The sequence below is a fragment of the Triturus cristatus genome, chromosome 6 (genome assembly GCF_964204655.1).
Source record: "Triturus cristatus chromosome 6, aTriCri1.1, whole genome shotgun sequence".
Lineage (NCBI taxonomy): Eukaryota > Metazoa > Chordata > Amphibia > Caudata > Salamandridae > Triturus > Triturus cristatus.
The window spans coordinates 417,916,132-417,934,415 of NC_140589.1; positions in this window are offsets into that span (position 1 = coordinate 417,916,132).

Genomic DNA, 18,284 nt, shown 5'->3' on the forward strand with positions numbered 1-18,284 from the left:
AAGTGGGAAGGGTATGTCCAGACGTGGGTCCTGTGCTCACTATACCACTGGATTCAAGCTAGCCTGGCTGATGAAGGGTGATGCCCTGAAATCGGTCCCAGGGTGCTTGTATCCAGTCCAGGGAGGACCTGGCTTGGCAGTTCGGGCTGGACTGTTCCCACAAGGAATAGGGTCAAGACTGATTTGCATATTGCTGGGTCCAAACTGGTGTGGTGTGGTGAGCAAAAGAATGATGGGTTAAACCTAGATATTTGAGAGTGGGGGTGAATGTGTGCATTGTCCAGCTTTCCGTCCATCTATTGTTTCTTTTACATATGTTGCCCAAAGTGGGATGGGTATGCCCAGACGTGGGACCCATGCTCACTACGCCACTGGATTCAAGCTAGCCTTGCTGATGAAGGGTGATGCCCTGAAACCGGTCTCAGGATGCCTGTTTCCGGTCCAGGGAGGACCTGACTTGGCAGCTCGGGCTGGACTGTTCCCACAAGGAACAGGGTCAAGGCTGATTTGCATATGGCTGGGTCCAAACTGGGGTGGTGTGATGAGCAAAAGAATGATGGATTAAACGCAGATCTTTGTGAGTGTGGGTGAATGTTTGCATTGTCCAGCATTCCGTCCATCAATTCTTTCTTTTGCATATGGTACATGCATGGCATGACCTGCTAAACAGATAGGTAAGCTCCATCTTGTATTCACCACTAATACCACTAGATTGGTGCCAGTGTCTGCCGGTAAGCAGGGAAAGGGAGGTGGTCTCTGTAATAGAGACTCTCAATATTTCCAAAATTGGACATTTGTTTCTGGAGGGTTGCACGCGGGATTGGGATGAGATTGAAGCTGAGAGGCGAATAGTTTCCCCTTTGGTGAGATTTCACTTTCACAGGGTGAGACATGCCCTCTGCGAGCAGCTGGGCGATGATATAATGGAATCCCCTGAAGTCACCTCCTTCTCTTTCATTTATTTATTTTACTTATAAAGTTTTGTATAGCGCAAACAAGATCCCAAAGGATATCAGAACGCTTTACAAAGGAAGGAAGGAAGGACATAAATCCAATATCGCCGACAGGAAAGGATTACACAACAGGAATACTTGCATAAGTCCCAGACAAATAATCGCAAAAATTCCCAAACAAATGAATCAAGGAGAGTAGTACCATAAACGGATAAACGGGTATGTAGCAGACTACAAAGGGGGTACATAATGCGGAAAAGAAGGGCATAGATCCAATATCGACATTAAGTAGGAATACACAACAGGAATATTTGTTTGTTTCCCACACTAGAGAATCAAGGAGAGTAATACGATAAGCATGAATATAACGGGCTACGAAGGGGGACACACATGTGGTAAAGAAGAGCAGCATCACATGACGGTATGATGGTTGTAGGATCAATGATTTCGAGCAAGTGATCCTGGCCCAAGTTAAGTTAAAAAGTTGTTCATTAAGAATCTTTTGGCTTCCAAGTTTGAAAGCAGTCATTGAGTAGATACTGCTTACTTCCGGTGGAAGAGAGTTCCAAATCCTTGGGGCAGTGCTGGAGAAGGCTCGGAGACTGGTTTTATACTTTTTTTAAAATTTATTTTTTTATTAACTTTTAAAACCCCATCAACATGAGACTCACATATCATCATATACATATTAGTAGTGCTTTGCAGTTGGATACTTTGGTACAGTACAAATCAAAGAGATTTTATACATTACACTTATGCCTTTACCGGCCACACATTCTTATTGTTTACCTCAAACAATGTTACCACGAACCTGATTCCTGTGGCCTAGAACAGAGACACTGTTTCCCCCTTTTCAGTTGTGTACCTTAGGGCCCAGATGTTGCATCTACTGTCTCCTCATTGGCAATCTCATCTCCGTCATCAGTCTTTCCCTTCACATAGGTTTTATACAATGCCCAGAACATTTTTGGTCTGTTTCATGGTGGGAGCAGAACAGCGCAAACTTCAGTTTGTGCACTACAATATAACATATCCCTCGCCCATTGTGTAAATGTGGGGGGAGGTCCTCGCATCCAGCATGTCGCTACACATCGTTTAGCTAGCAACAGACCCATATCTATTAATCTACGTACCCCCTTTGGTATTGCCTTAGACTATCCCAGTTAGGCAAGTGCCAGCTCTGGCCTTAGCGACAATTGCATCACTTGGTTTAGTTCAGCCAAGATCAGCACCCAAAAATGTACTATACCCGGGCAGGCCCAGGCCGGATGGAGAAAATCAGCAGCTTGTGCATTGCACCTTTCACAGGTCGACTCTTCTCGGAGCCCGTACCTATGTAGGCGTTCCGGGGTGTAGTAAATCCTGTTGAGGTATTTGAAATGTATTAATCTATGCCTCCCATTCAAGGATATGCGTTTTGTGCTGAGACAACAGTATGTCCACATATCATCTGTGATGTCCCTCTGAAGATCACGCTGCCAGGCCAACCTCGCCTTAGTGTAGTCACCACTCCTAGTAGACATCGAGATATGGTAGACCCTGGATACTATTCTGGTAGAGACCTGTGTGGTGATGAGGTTGGTCAGGGCCTTCAGTTCAGGGGGTTCTGACATATCCTCACCTAGAAGCTCACTGAGTGCGTGACGAACTCTGTGAAATTGGAATCGCGTAAGCAAGGTCGGGGTCTTTTCTTCCATGCTCAAATTCCCCCAGCTTTTTGCCACGCCACTTGAAAACAGGTCTCCTATTGTAGGTATCCCGAGTGTACTCATTGCAGTAACGAACCCTTTATCCGCACATGGCGATAACCATCGGCACCAGTCTGGTCTAACAACTGGGGAATAGAGGATGACACCAGCCTGAAGCTCTAATGAATAATGCCAAGCGTGTACAACGGTGTTGAGTGAGTCCATAATCCCCGTACGTCTATCTGGGGGCTTAAACAGCAAAGCCGGGAGCGGGGTGGGGTGTGCCATGACAGATTCTATGTGGATGTACGGTTTTTCAAGTGGCCCATGAACCCCAGGGTATGCCTGCGTGTCTTGAGCAGCTCTGTAATATAGATCTAAGTCAGGGGCTCCAAGTCCTCCCATAGCATACGGGAGAGTAAGGATCCGCCAACTGATGCGAGCCTGCTTACCCACCCAAGCTAGATGGATCATCAGTGATTTGAGTGGTTGGAAAAAAGCCCTTGGCAACACCATAGGAATATTTGTGAAAAGGAATAGGAAGCGAGGCAGGATAACCATTTTCATAATGGACACCCTACCCATCAAGGACAGTGGCAACCGTATCCACCTCTCTATATCTTCTTCGCGCTTATTAACCGCCACCCCATAGTTCTCTCGGAACACCACTTCCGAGTCTGTATGCAATTTAATAGCCAGGTATCTCACCACTTCTGTATACCACCGTAGCGGGTGTTCTGGCTCAAAGACCATAGTGGATGGAGTTAGAGGAAATATAATAGACTTGTTCCAGTTAACACGCAAACCCGACAGGGCCCCAAAATGCACCACTTCCCGCAGTATTGGGGAGAGGTTATCTTCAGGCTTACAGACACACAACAACGTGTCATTCGCGTAGGTAGAGACAATCAATGCATATCCCGGAAAGCTTATACCTCTAACACTATGATATTCCCGTAGTGCACAGGCTAGGGGTTCGGCCACTAGGGCATATAGTATAGGGGACAGGGGCAGCCCTGCCTAGCACCTCTGGAAATTCGAATAGGGTCTGTAACTAGGTTGCCTATTTTTATGCGGGCTGTGGGAGAGTAATACAGCACCTCAAGAAATTGAATAAAGATCGTCCCCACCCCATCCGACTGAGGACATGTCATAGGAATGGCCACTCGACAGAGTCGAATGCCTTCTCCATATCTAAAAATACCGCAATAGTGGGGATTTCTGGTCTAGTATGCTGTAGAGCGGCAAACACTGTACGTAGATTATAGGTCAGATTTCTTGTTCTGGCGCTACCAGAGTAGGCACTAGTGGGATCAGGCGGTTTGCTATTATTTTTGCAAAAAATGTTGTATCCACGTTCATTAGGGACAGTGGCCTATATGAAGCACAATCATCGGGGGGCTTACCCGGCTAGAGAATTGCGACTATAATCATCCCAGTAACCCACATATCCTCAAACAGCGTAGTCAGGTGTGGCAGTAGTAGTTCTAAGAATGCCTTATAGAAGGCTACCGTCAGGCCATCCCCTCCTGGAGCGCTCCCCGCTCTCATATTTGATATCACCGGCAATAGCTCCTCCCACTCAATAGGCTGCATTAAAAATTCCTGATGGGTATTTGTGAGCCATGGTAGTTTGAAATGAGTCAGGTAGCTGCTCCCCGGGAGGTATATAGTTCCGAGTCATATATGCAAATTGCTCTGCTATATCCAAATCTGTAAGGAGTGTGTCGCCATCCGCTACCACCGGTTGTTCTCTGCGCTGCCTGAGCAGCTGTGCGAGTACCACCCGGGGCGCTCCCCTTCTCCATACACTAGAGCTCTGACAAACCAGCTTCTGCTCCAGATCCGCAAGACGTTGACGACTCGACCGGAGAACCCCCGCGTGCTTAGACATAGCCACTCACCTTATGTATACCTTAAACGCTTCCCACACTGTCTGGAAGCTATCTACAGACCCTATGCTTTTCTCAAAAAATATTTCAATAGCTTCTGCAATTTCTTCCTTGAAGACTGCGTCTAACAGCGAGTAGGGGGGAATCTCCAAGTGAAGGGGGTATACACGCTTTTGGTGTGTCGATCACCAGCAGTAGTGAGGAGTGATCAGAGTAGGAGCGTGGGAGAATCTTACATGTGCGAATAGTTGTAAGCAGTTGCCTAGTTACAAACCAATAATCTATTCTGGTGTGGAGGTTGTAGTATGCAGAATAGTGTGTGTATCCCCCTTGTGTCGGGTGCCGGTGGCACCATACGTCACACATGTCCAAGCGAACCAGAGTACTATCCATGGCTTTAGCAGCGGACAATACACATCTCTCCAAACCACCTGATCTGTCCAGTGCCAGGTCCCTAATTAAATTAAAGACGCCACCCCAGAGGAGTATGTCACCCAAGTGAGGTCTTACAGTGTCAGTCAGTTTCAGGTAAAAATCTGGGTCGTCATAATTTGGTCCGTATACATTAACCAACAGCAAGTCAATCCCCTTCCCCTTGCATCTTGTGATTACATATCGTCCCTCCTTGTTTGTCTCTACAGGTTCAAGTTTCAATGCCTTCTTAGGGTTCACCCACTTCAAGACGCCTCTCGCGTGTGTAGTGAATCCGGCAGCATGAGTATTACCTTGCAACCCTCTAAGGCGCAGCATAGGGCTGTCCAGTGGCAAATGCGTCTCCTATAACATTGCAATGTCAATGTTGTGTCTGGTCAGATAACTCAAGACCTTACCTATTTTCCGATGGTCATTCAGTCCGCACACGTTCCATGTGAGTGCATTTACCGTGTCATGGCCCGTGTCTCTAGGGGTGCTATCCATACTTTTTGTTTTGTACAGCTACATGTTTCCACCTGCCTTGTTCCACCACCGTGTAAATGTACATGCTATACATGCCTATTCTAAGTGTACCTTTACCAAGAATTAACATCTTGAGTCTAAATACTCTCCCACCCACGCCAGGCAATCCCCAACTGTGCCTGGCAGACAAGACCCCTCCCATCTCTCCCCAAAAACCCCAATAATAAACTTAAACAGTGTGATACACCTAAGGGCAGATGTTGCGAACTATGGCAGGACATGAACTGTAGGGAAATTTAGCGCAAACTCCGATATGCTGCCCATCTATCTTAGTTCTGCCGCAATAATCACCACTACTACTAAACATCTAAACTATGATGAGGCATCATCAGTATTCCCCCAGTAAACACCCAGTAGTTTGAATAGTTGTGGGATCCCTGCTAGAATCTGTGGGAACATATACATCACCATCCATCAATGCAGCACCCCGAAACCCCCCCCCCCGGCTCACCCCACATCCTCAATGTAAGGCATCATGCTACACCATGATTTTGCTTACTGGGAGCTCAACAGCGACAAGTTCAGCCCTGCTCATCTAGGTTGCCACCAACAGCTCCCAGCATCCCCTTCTCTTTGGAGCACTCTTTCAAAGTCTTGTGGAGAGTCTTTGGTTCCGTGAAGATTCGGCAGTGGCCATTCCGGTTAACTTGTAGCCTGGCAGGGTATAACATGGCATACTCGATATTCAGGTCTCTCATCTGCCGTTTCAAAGGGGCAAACTGTCTGCGCGCCTCTTGGACACGTGCCGTGAAGTCCGGATCCAGGGAGACAGAAGACCCCTCATACTGCAGAGATTGCTTGTTCCGAGCTGCTGCCAACACCGAGTCTCTGTCCCTATAGTTCAACAGCCACGCTATAATAGGTCGAGGGGGTGCCCCAGGTGGAGGGCAGGGACCCAACAACCGATGCGCTCTCTCCACCACAAATTTTGTAGAGAACACTTCATCTCCCTGCAATGTGGTCAGCATTTTCTCAACGAACTGCTCCATATTACCAGTGGGCGTCGATGCAGGGACTCCCGTGATACGTAAGTTATTGCGGGTTGAGCCCGCCTCCAAATCCTCCGCCTTGTCTTGAAGAACCTGTAGGACTTTACCCATTGGCTTGTGGTCAGTGTCCATCGACGTCTGTGCTTCCTCCACTTCGGTGACCCTGCGCTCCGCCATATCAAGGCGTTCTGAGTGCATGTCGAGTCTTTCGGGCATCCTGTCCATCTGATATGAGAGCGCATCTATTTTGGTGCCCAAACCCGCCATGCTACCCTGTGGGTTTTTCTCCATCAAAACCAGCATCGAGCGTATGTCACCTTCGGTTTCCTCGGGTGCTGTATCTTGTATGATATCTCCCTCATTAGTAGTATTGTCCCGACCCTTCGTCTTCCTGGAATCAAACGTGAGCTTAGGCTGGGTTCGATCTACTCTGCCCATGTTGTTACGTGTTGTGCGGCAAGGGGCAGGTCAGTATACAGGAAGCCGGTTCTGCTCACTGTTGTCGTACTGTTGCTGTCTCTATGATCCAGGTCTTCACAGCTCCCCACTATGTCCGGACCCCACTAGTTTCGTTGAGTGAAAGCCTGCTTGTAGTGTGAGCCTCGTCTCAATCAAGATCAGCGTCCAAGACACAGGCTTAGAGGGGTGCCAGGGCCTCAGGCACACTACACGAAATTAAAGAGCCCCTCATTGCAGCTAGGTCGGGCCCGTCCCCTCGGTCACCCCCACACTGCTCTTCCAGATTGGTATAGTTTTGTCAATCACTAACTGCCAGATACCAGAGACTCCCTCTATAACCCCATGTGTTCAGCCGGTAGGGATCCACGCTAAATGCCAGTTCCCACTTGAGGAAAAGTTGTCTCCCACGCTGTGATGGGACAATCTTGGGCAGGGCGCGGCAGCATAGGTACTCACAACTCCATGTTAATTAGCTTTGCTTGTTGATGCGCCAGTACAAATGGGTATCACCCAGTAGTTTGTGCTAGCCTCAGTGTTCGTTGTTCTATGGCACCAGGGGATGTGACCCAGACCACTGGTGAGGTCTTTTATAGCGTAGTTGGTGTACGTGTGCGCCTGGGGCATCAGCAGCGTGTTCCAAGCAACTGGGAGTGAGGCCGTCTCAGTGCCTCCTGCCCCGCACCACCAGCCACGCGCGACCACCCTCGGGATGTAGTCCCAGGTCTCCGACGTCTGGATTTATGATGGCGGTCGCGTCCGATCGTTGGGGACCGCAGGTTACACAGTCACTCCAGCGAGCTCCGCGGGCACAGCGCACTTTCTCAGAAGGCGCCTATAGTCCTCCTTGCAGCACCAGCAGTCGCCTTCCTCGCACCACTCAGAAGGCAGTAGTCTCTGTGTATAGTCTTTCTGCCCCAATCCAACCACACACAGCATTCGCGGGTTCCAGCAAGGCAACCTATCAGTCCCACTCAGTCGATCACCCAAATGGGCCTTCTCCCAGCATGTGAGAGTCCTGGGCCAACCCCAGTGCGCGAAACCGAAACACCTGCAGCAGGCCGCTCTCTAGATCAGGTCGAGTTGGCAGCAGGCAGCCTCTTTTGATGGGTGCTCCCCTAGGACAGTCGCAGGTGCAGAAGCATACGTCCGCAGATCGTGTCCCCAAATGGCTCCAGCAAAGCCGAAAGGCAGGGTTCAGGCAGCAAGGCATCCAACACTTCTAGTGTCGGGTAGGACGCTGTGTCCCAGGCAGCGCTCCGTAGGGCTCGACACCATCGGTCTTCATGGGTCACCTGCTGATCTCAAGCGACTCGAGTGTCCGGGGACATGTAGCGTTCTGAGCACGAGGAGCGTGATCCTATGCCCCCCACCTCTCCGCACTCCAGACCGATGCTTCATTCAACTGCGCATCTCCCACCACTCGCTGCAGCAGCATTGCAGAGGTGTCTGGAGCAGTTCTATATGTTGCCTGTGTTTTCGGATCACCGCGCTGCGGTGTTTCCGGGCTGAAATGTCCAACAGAACCAGGATAATGACAGGATAGTCCGGCAGCTGCTCGGATCCAAGCGCTCAAGCAGCCATCTTGCAGCTCGCAAGCTCCGCCCCCCAACCAGTTTTATAATTAGTTTGGATTCCCCTAACAAGATAGTCTCAAGCATTTATAATATGGTGTAAGGGTACCGCAAGAACTTTTTTTACAAAAGCCAGGCTAAAATGGCAGAGTGACCTGGGAAGGACTCTAGATGACAAAAACATGGGGCTACTGCTGTGAGTCGACACAAAGTATCTCTTTAAATGGGTGACATAGAGTAATACATTTTAAGTTCCTCAATAGAGTTGACTACACGCCAGCTAGGCTGCATAGATATGGTCTTAGGGACAGAGTGGATTGTGATTGCTGTGGTGCAAATCCAGGGGATTTTATGCATGTTGCCTGGCTCTGCCCAGATGTAGCAGGGTTTTGGAGACAGGTATTTCAAAAGCCAAGTGAAATCGCAAAACTTACATTAGCTCCTGACCCCATGTTGGCGCTAATAGGATATTCAAAACAAATAGAAAAGTATTCCCACCATCTAATTGATATGGGGATGCTGATTACGAAGCATAGGATAGCGATGCAATGGTCCCGGGGCTCGCTTTCCCACCATAAAAGAATGGGCAAAAGACATGATATATTGTAATACCCAAACTGAATTATATAGTGAACTTCTCTACCCTCAGAACCGCACTAAAAGCTTCTGGGGTCTATACCAAAGCTGATTAGCAGGAAGGGAGCCAAATATATCTGAGTAAAATGAGGTCCCAATGTTGATCTTTCTTGTATTGATATGCTGGCTTGAGGGTATGTGTGCTATGCTGAATGTCCCTTGGGATATGGGTCAAATATGTGCAGAACTTTTACTATCATCACCACTAATTATGGTCACTCAGGATGTGCTGTTCTACCCACTGCCACTAGCTATGTGAATAATGTTTTATTCAACAGGAGCTGTATATATGATGTCATTATCTGAATGCCACGATTGATTCTTATCTATGTATCCAGTCGCTTTGCTTTACCACCAATGATGTATACTGTGATTAATGTCAATGCATGCTATAATTTTTTCCTTATTGTTTCCTTTCAGTTTGCTTTTCTTTTGTTGCTGGTTTTGTAATTGTTAGCAAGAAAACACAATAAATACATTTTTTTTTAAAACAAAAAAAAACTTTTCCCTTTGGTATGGTCTCACGCACCCAGGTACCCATGGTTGGCATGTTTATCTTTTAGGTGCTATTTTCACTCAAAATTTTAAAAATGTATAATTCTGGTTCTGCTAATTTCATTAATTTTGGTGTCAAATTACAGATTACAGTTTTCTCTATGTTTCTAAATTGGTTTGGGATTTTTCTGGTTTTGTGTTTTCACTTTATTACTGTTTATGTGCTGCAGAAATACTTAACACTAAATTAAGCTTAACTGCATTTGTGCCAAGTGACCAGAGGGTTAAGACCAGATTCGTTTAGTGACTTTTGTCGTTCACCGTGACATGGACTGAGGTTGTTGTTTGAGAAGGATGTTGAGCCTCCCAATTTACTAAATACAGGAGTTAGGGTGGCTAAATATTTGTAAATTGTCAATGTACCACCCTGGTATTGGTGATCCTCTGTGGCTTTTCCCTACAGCCTACATCTTTTGAGACACAGGTGGGGGAAAAGGACTAAATCTCACAGAATGCACTATGGTGTTAAATGTTTATTTTTAATACAATCAAATTTACTTCACTGCAAATAATTTAAAAAGCTTAATTTTGGCTACAAAAGTAGTCATAAAAGTACAGCATTTAAATATCACTAATGTGCTCAAAGCATTCAATTCTTTGGAGTGCAATATAAAAAAGAATGAATAAAAGCATCAGATCTATAAAATATCATGAGCAGAGTGAATAGTAAATTAAAATATAATCTCATAAATCAGGCAACTCTGGTGGGACTGATTCAAGACAATGTGTGGTCCTCAAACTCATCCCTCAGGAAAAAGGGATGCAATTACACAGGATCAATGGTGAACAAATACATAACAAGGCAAATGGGGCAAAAATAATTAGAAACGTACAAATTCATCAAGCCCGCCTAAAAATTCGGACCCATGGTGAACGACTAATAAATTGACCCTACATGGCTAAAAAGGCTCATAGCTAAAATAACATGAATTTCTTTTTGGCAATAGCCCATTTTTAAAAAGAGCAAACAATGACACAAAGAGAGGGGGAGTTCACTGTCATAAGTATGCCAGGGCATCACCACATCTTCTGGTTCCACTCTTTCTTATTATAGGAGTTAAAAACCTTTTAGTGAAAACAGTATAAAAATGGCAACAGGGAAATAAAATGGGGTAAGCTCTGGGGGGTAGACTCATCACTAAGACTTTACATAAGTCAAACAGAAAAAAGGGGGAACTGATATGCTACTTCACAAAACCAAGTCTAAATCTGATTAAATGCAGCCTTTCCCAGGTGCTATTAATTTGTTCTAGGTACAGCTCCAGTGAGGAGGCTAATGTGGTTTGGAGCTTTGTATTGTCCCTGACAGTGATTTTTGTCATTTTGGTTTCCAACCTTTGTCAGTGTTTCAAAATTTTAAAGATCTTCTTGACCCAGACTGGAACTGAATTGAACATAGCGGAAGGACTGGAAAAAAGGTCCGGCTTCCACAAGTTCGACAATTCTGTCTTGATGTAATGAAACCAGGTGACTTTCAAACCTGTTTCATATGATAAGCAGTCAAGGAAGACCTCCTAATTAAGACCAGCACGCAGCTTCACCTAAACAGCATACCACAAGGCAAAGGGTGGACAGTTCAATAATATTCTCTGTTTACTTAACCCCAAGCCCTTGATGTGCTATATAGGTAGAGCAACTAATAGGAACTCCCAACAGGTGCCTCAGCACCCTATTCATTTCATCCTGGGGGGAGATGGTATTCAAATAGGCTCATAGGCCATCCATGTGCATAAGAATGCAAAGACATTTTCTCCTATACACCTCCAACAGGGGGGCCACTGGTTTTCTTCCAATGTGAGAGGGTCAGCTGTAGATGTACCCAGCTGCAATCACAAATCTGTGAGAGGCTTTAAGTTTGCAAGGTCCCCAGTTACCTCTAACTTCAAGGTTAACACTCATGTATGAGACATCCAGGGTAGAAGCAATGGGGTGTCCCTGTAGGTAAATGCTTTGTGTCTTACGTTTTTTGGGGCCACATTTCATGGTGAATGTTTTAGAGCAATTGGCAGCAAGTCCAAGTGACCCCATGAAGCTGACAAACTCCTGGAACATGATGTTTAGGCTGTTTAAGGTTCTTGCAAGTAAAACGGCGTTATTCACAAAATGTAATGTTGGTATTTTTTTTGCTTACCAATAAAAGGGGCGTCCAAAGTTTTTTGGTAAGAGCTGAGCCTAAGCCATTTATTAAAAGAAGAAATAAGATGGGGGCCGGGACACAGCCCTGGTGAACCCTCTTTCCCAATTTAAAACTATCAAGGAGCTCACTCGAGAGACCAAACCTTACTGTCCCTGAAAATTCATATTGTAAGGCATTCAAAAAATCAACTAGTCTGCCATCCATGCCAGGTTGATCAGAGTTTCCTACAGTTTGGATCTTAACACACTGTTGAAGGTGCAGGACAGGTCCATGAAGGCCAGGCAGATGGAGCCTCGCTTATTGATGGTTTACTTCCTAATCAACAAATGCAGGTTCAGACATTGCTCCACAGTGCCCAGCCTCTCCAGAAAACCATACTTCACCTCCAACAGCATATCTGACTCCCTGACCCAAGACAAAAGGGGCTCCAAACATCCCTCCCTGCGATCTTCACAGCAGAGTCCAGCAGGGATATTGGCCGATAACAGCCTGGGAATTGGGGATCACTCTGTTTGAAGAAGGAAACAATGGCAGCGGTATGCAATGAGTCTGGAAGACCCAATTTGGCAAAGGGATTAAAACAAGTGCACAGCAGAGGTGCCCGAAACACCGGGAGAAAATTTTATAGGTTCATAGGGGAGCTGTCTGGCCCATGGGCCATATTTGATGGGGACTTAAAGATGGCCTCCCAAACTTCTTTCAGGATAAACTCTATAGATATGGTTAAAACCACCTTGGTCTCAGTACTCTCTATATGGCTACCAGAGCCATACGATTCACTAAAATGTTAAACCCAAGCCTCAGGGCTAATAGAGGTGATAACAGAGTTGTTAATGCCCCCCATGGAACTAATACTGTCCAGCACTGCCAAAACAGCCTTGGGGTCTTCCTACCTACATGCCAACAATAACTTTCCCCAGTAGGACATTTGAATGTCCTTATGCCAATGGCATTGGCCAGTTTTATACATTGCTCTAAACTGTTGGGCTTTACAAATGTCCCTTGGCATCTCCTTCAATGCCTTGTGTAAGTAATCCAAGGCCTTTCTACAGTATGGGTCAAACCATTTTGCATCATGATTAGCAGTGCTAATAGGCTTCATAAGGAACTTGCTAACTGTCATACCCAGTTAGACAAATTGATTTGCTACAACCCGCTGGTCATCAGGGAGAGTAAGACAGTTAGGTATCAAGATAAGATGATTGACATACAGCTCTGACATAAGGGCTGTTAGGTCAGCAGTCCTACAGCCCAGACAAAGCCCTTGTCACTTGACAACTAAAGAAACCGTAGATACACCTTTGGCGCCTCTTTCCCTCTTACTAATACATAATTCAAGCCATTGGGCCTTGTGTTCACTAAATATGCTTTCCTCTGTTGCACCCTTGGAAACCCAGTCCATCAAATCTCTAGATACAAAGATGTAGTCAATAATAATAATGGAGCCATAGACCCCCTTCTAAAATTGTCACTTAAAGAGCAAACAGGATCCAACTATTCACAGGCATTAATGAGATCAAAGGAATTAATAAAATGCAACAGAACACGTGAATGAACACAACCGAATTTTACGCTATCAAACATATTAAAAACATTGACCTTGTGTGTAGACCCCAGTTTACTGTTGAATCACCACCAACAATCATTTGAAACCTTGCGTTCATATCGTCAAATTTAGTATCAAGGGATAGAATAAAATTTGAAAGTATATTAAAATTAAAACTAGAGACAGACCCAGCGCACCCATTATGCAAATGTATAAAAACAGTGTTCATACTAATGGGCCAGGTGGATAAAAAGGCTTGGACTAACGTGGTATCAGTGTAAACAGGGCTATTTTTGTATTCTAGAGTTACTCTGAAGACTGCCATTAGTCCCAAACTTGCCTTGCCAGAGGGAAAGAGAGTCGCTGGAACCATATAGGCGACAAAGCCATCCAAACAGATCTGTTCAAAGAAGAGAATTCCATAATTTTGAATAAAGGAGATCCCAGTTCTCATTATTGACTTTACTAGCAAGGCCAGCAATATTCAAGAGAGAGACACGCCAAAGCTCACAAGGCGGTCCTCATGGTATGCGGACAGTTGGGTTTTTAAATACTGCTTAAGCACCTTTTTCATGTTGCACTTTTAATTGGTTTTAGCCTCACCTTGCTGCTAGAAACCGGTATTGAAGTGTAAACTACCTTTTCAAAATTGCTTTTAAAATCATTGTATTGCACTTGGCCTTACTTGAAACTGCACTCGTGTAAACTTGGTTAGAATCTGTTCCTCGCCGCCAGCGCCTCCCAGTTTCTCAGCACTTCATCTTCACGAATGTGGTCTAGTGCTCAGGGGGAGAACAGCTCCTGCTCAGCAGAACTGATTGGTTGGTGGGTGGAAGGGAATACAGAATTTGACACACTGGAGCGGACGCGCAGCGCAAGAGAGAGACATTCCAAAGCTCACAAGGCGGTCCTCATGGTATGCAGACAGTTGGGTTTTTAAATACTGCTTTATCACCTTTTTCATGTTGCACTTTTAATTGGTTTTAGCCTCACCTTGCTGCTAGAAACCGGTATTGAAGTGTAAACTACCTTTTCAAAATTGCTTTTAAAATCATTGTATTGCACTTGGCCTTACTTGAAACTGCACTCGTGTAAACTTGGTTAGAATCTGTTCCTCGCCGCCAGCGCCTCCCAGTTTCTCAGCACTTCATCTTCACGAATGTGGTCTAGTGCTCAGGGGGAGAACAGCTGCTGCTCAGCAGAACTGATTGGTTGGTGGGTGGAAGGGAATACAGAATTTGACACACTGGAGCGGACGCGCAGCGCAAGAGAGAGACATTCCAAAGCTCACAAGGCGGTCCTCATGGTATGCAGACAGTTGGGTTTTTAAATACTGTTTAAGCACGTTTTTCATGTTGCACATTTAATTGGTTTTAGCCTCACCTTGCTGCTAGAAACCGGTATTGAAGTGAAAACTAACTTTTTAAAATTGCTTTTAAAATCATTGTATTGCACATGGCCTTACTTGAAACTGCACTAGTGTAAACTTGATTAGAATCTATTCCTCCCTGCCAGCGCCTCCCAGTTTCTCAGCACTTCTGCTTCACGAACGCGGTCTAGTGCTCAGGGGGAGAACAGCTGCTGATCAGCAGAGCCGATTGGTTGGTGGGCGGAAGGGAGACAGAAATTGCTATGCTGGAGCGCCGAAGGCACACCTAAGGCAAGCCCGTCTGCGCCCGTCCGCATCCGACCAGGGCCAGGGGCCAAAAATCCTGGTCAAATTCGACTTACACAGCGGCCAATCTTCTGACCCTAGCCTAAGATAGTCATATTCTAAGCAACAATGTTTAAAACAAGCTGAAAGTGAATAAAATACTGAGAACCAATGGGGCAGGTAAACCCATGACTCTGTGCCCAGATATCCCAAAAAACAATGTAGGCAGTAGCCCATCAGGTCTGAAGATGACTGTTCTTAATACGCGCTCCCTACAGAAGCACCATCTAGAGGTTTTCTCACTTCTCCACAAGGGAGATTTAGATATTCTGTGCGCTCACAGAAACATGGCTAAGCGACATCTCAGTTCCAGATATTATTGCCGCCCTCCCAGGTGACTTTGATGCCTTTTGGCACAATAGACAAGAAGAAACAACAGGAGGAGGGGGTAGCTATTTTCTTTAATAAACGTTTAACAGTCGTAAAGATAATCGCAGAGAGTATAGGAAATGCAGACTTACTGGCGGTCAAACTCACACTGAACTCCTCTTGCCTCCTACTCATGGTAGCCTATCGTCCTCCAAGATCAACTCCTAGTTTCAATGATCTCTTTTTAGAGGTCATCACTGACCTCAGCTCAAGGTAAAAATGACTCCTAGTGGTGGGCGACTTCAACTATCACTGGGATAAAATACCGAGCGAACCGTCGTCCAGCCAATTCGAGTAAGTGATGAGCTCGATGGGCCTCCATCAACTGGTCGAAGGCCCCACCCACCTTAAAGGTCACACTTTAGACCTCATTTGGACCTCGCAACCTTGGACAAGGCTACTAGACATTAGCTCCTGTGCCTGGTCCGATCACTCGCTAGTCAGCTGCTGGATCCAGATGGATAACCCACTGCCACATCCTCCCCCAGAGTGGAGAAAACTGCGAGGTTGTAATAAAATCAAGCCAGTGAAACTGGTGGACACTCTACTCAGGATCCCTCCCCCCAAATATAAGCAAGGGAACCTTGACCAAGAGGGCGAAGCCCTCACACAGACTCTGTGCAGAGCCTTGGATCAAGTAGCACCAGAACGGAGGGACAGAATTAGAGAAAAGGGAAAAGGGGCCCCCTGGTTTAACGAAACTCTGAGAGAAAAGAAGCAAAGCCTCCGCCACTCCGAGAGACGGTGGCGCAATATATAAAACACTACTCACTTCTGATAAAAAAGCCATCATCACTAGGAAAGCTGAATATAATTAGGCAAGAATTATAGAAGCGGCGAACAAATAAAAAGAAACTTTCAGAATATTGAATGACCTCAGCCACAAATCTGAACCTAAATCGACAACCGCGCCCATAGACTGCAATGCATTTCAGGCTTTCTTTTGCCAAAAAGTCGTGGACATCATCTCCGAGATTGATAACACCCCGATCTTTCAGGGGTCCCTAGTGCAGCAGCAGGCCTCTCCCCTCACTTGTAAGCAGCTCACAAACTTCCTTAACTTAGACTCAGTATCCCTGTCATCACTGATGAACCGCACCAAATCGGGCTCACCTGCAGACCCCTATCCCCTGAGGATTTTTCGAATGGCCATTCCAGGGATTGAAACTCAGATCCTCACAATACTAAACCACTCCCTAGAGACGGGCTATCTACCGTCCAACCTGAAGGAGGCCAGAGTCAGCCCTTTGCTGAAGAAACCAGGAGCAGATGATGCCAATCCAAAGAACCACCGGCCCATCTCCCAGCTGCCTTTCTTAGCAAAAGTAATTGAACAACAAGTTTTCAAAACACTCTCGACCTTCTTGGAGGACCACCAGCTTCTGCAAGCGCAACAGGTGGGTTTTCGAGCTCACCACAGCATGCAGTTGGTGATGCTGTCTGTCCTTGATGACCTTAGAATTATGGCTGCCACTAAAGAACCGAGTGCACTGATAGGCCTATCAGCGGCATTCGATACGGTCAGCCATAAACGACTACTGACCCGTACCACGAACTTGGGCATATGTGGAATGGCACATCAATGGCTGGAATCATTCAGGTCGGTCACAGAGGATTCAGCTGGGGGAGCAGGTATCGGACAGGGGCATCCTCACCTGTGGTGTCCCCTAGGGTGCCACACTGTCGCTGCTCCTTTTCAATATATACCTACAGCCCCTGGTGGCGGCCCTAGCCCATATGGACTGCTGCATCTCCAATTACGCGGATGACACCCAACTAATCCTCCAGATTGACAACTCTACCCACACTCCCTTGGAATGACCTTTTCTGGACCCAAGACCTGGGCGACTCCCCCACACCAGCACCATTTGTGAAAAGTCTGGGCATAAAAATAGACTCTGACCTCTCTATGGCTCACCAAGTCACCACAATGGTTGGAACCTGTATAGGACTCATGAGACGGTTGCGGAAACTTGCCCCCATCCTCTTAACGAAATCACTACAAATTATAGTATCAGCCACAGTTGTCTCCTGACTGGACTATGGGAATGCCCTTTACATCAGCCTCCCCCAGATCCTCATCCATAAGCTAAAGGTAGTGCTGAACAACGCAGCCAGGATGATATTTAGGCTCCCCAGAAGTGCCCACGCCACCCCTCTACTATGTAAACTACATTGGCTCCCCATCAAACAGAGAGCGAAGTTTAAGGACCTCTGCATTGCCCATAAAGCAATTTATGGAAATGCCTCAACTTATATTAAAGACCGCCTCAAGAACTATGGGGCATATTAGCAAGACCGGCAATAACATTATCGCCGTTTTAGCGGCAGGAAACTGCCGCTAAAACGGCGATAATGGGCTTGCTAATGTGCATTATAGAATTCCAATAGAAGCCCAGGTTAGATGTGCAGGACATCTAACCTGGGCTTCTATTGGAATTCTACAACGCATATTAGCAAGCCCATTATTGCCGTTTTAGCTGCAGTTTCCTGCCGCTAAAATGGCGATAATTTTATTGCAGGTCTTGCTAATATGCCCCAAAGTTCCAGGCCGTACACTGCGGTCTTCACAGGCCTGCCACCTGTCCACCCCGCGTTGCAACACTGCATCCATAGGGGGCAGAGCCTTCTCTGTCTTAATCCCACGACTGTGGAATCAGCTGCCGGACTACCTTCACAGGGAACCAGCACTCCTCCCCTTCAGGAAACAACTCAAAACCTTCCTTTTTAAGGAGGCCTTGAACACTGTTTGACTATCCACTCCCGCCATCACTATTTATGGTATCACCAACTACTAGCCCTTGGCCTCTCTCTCTAA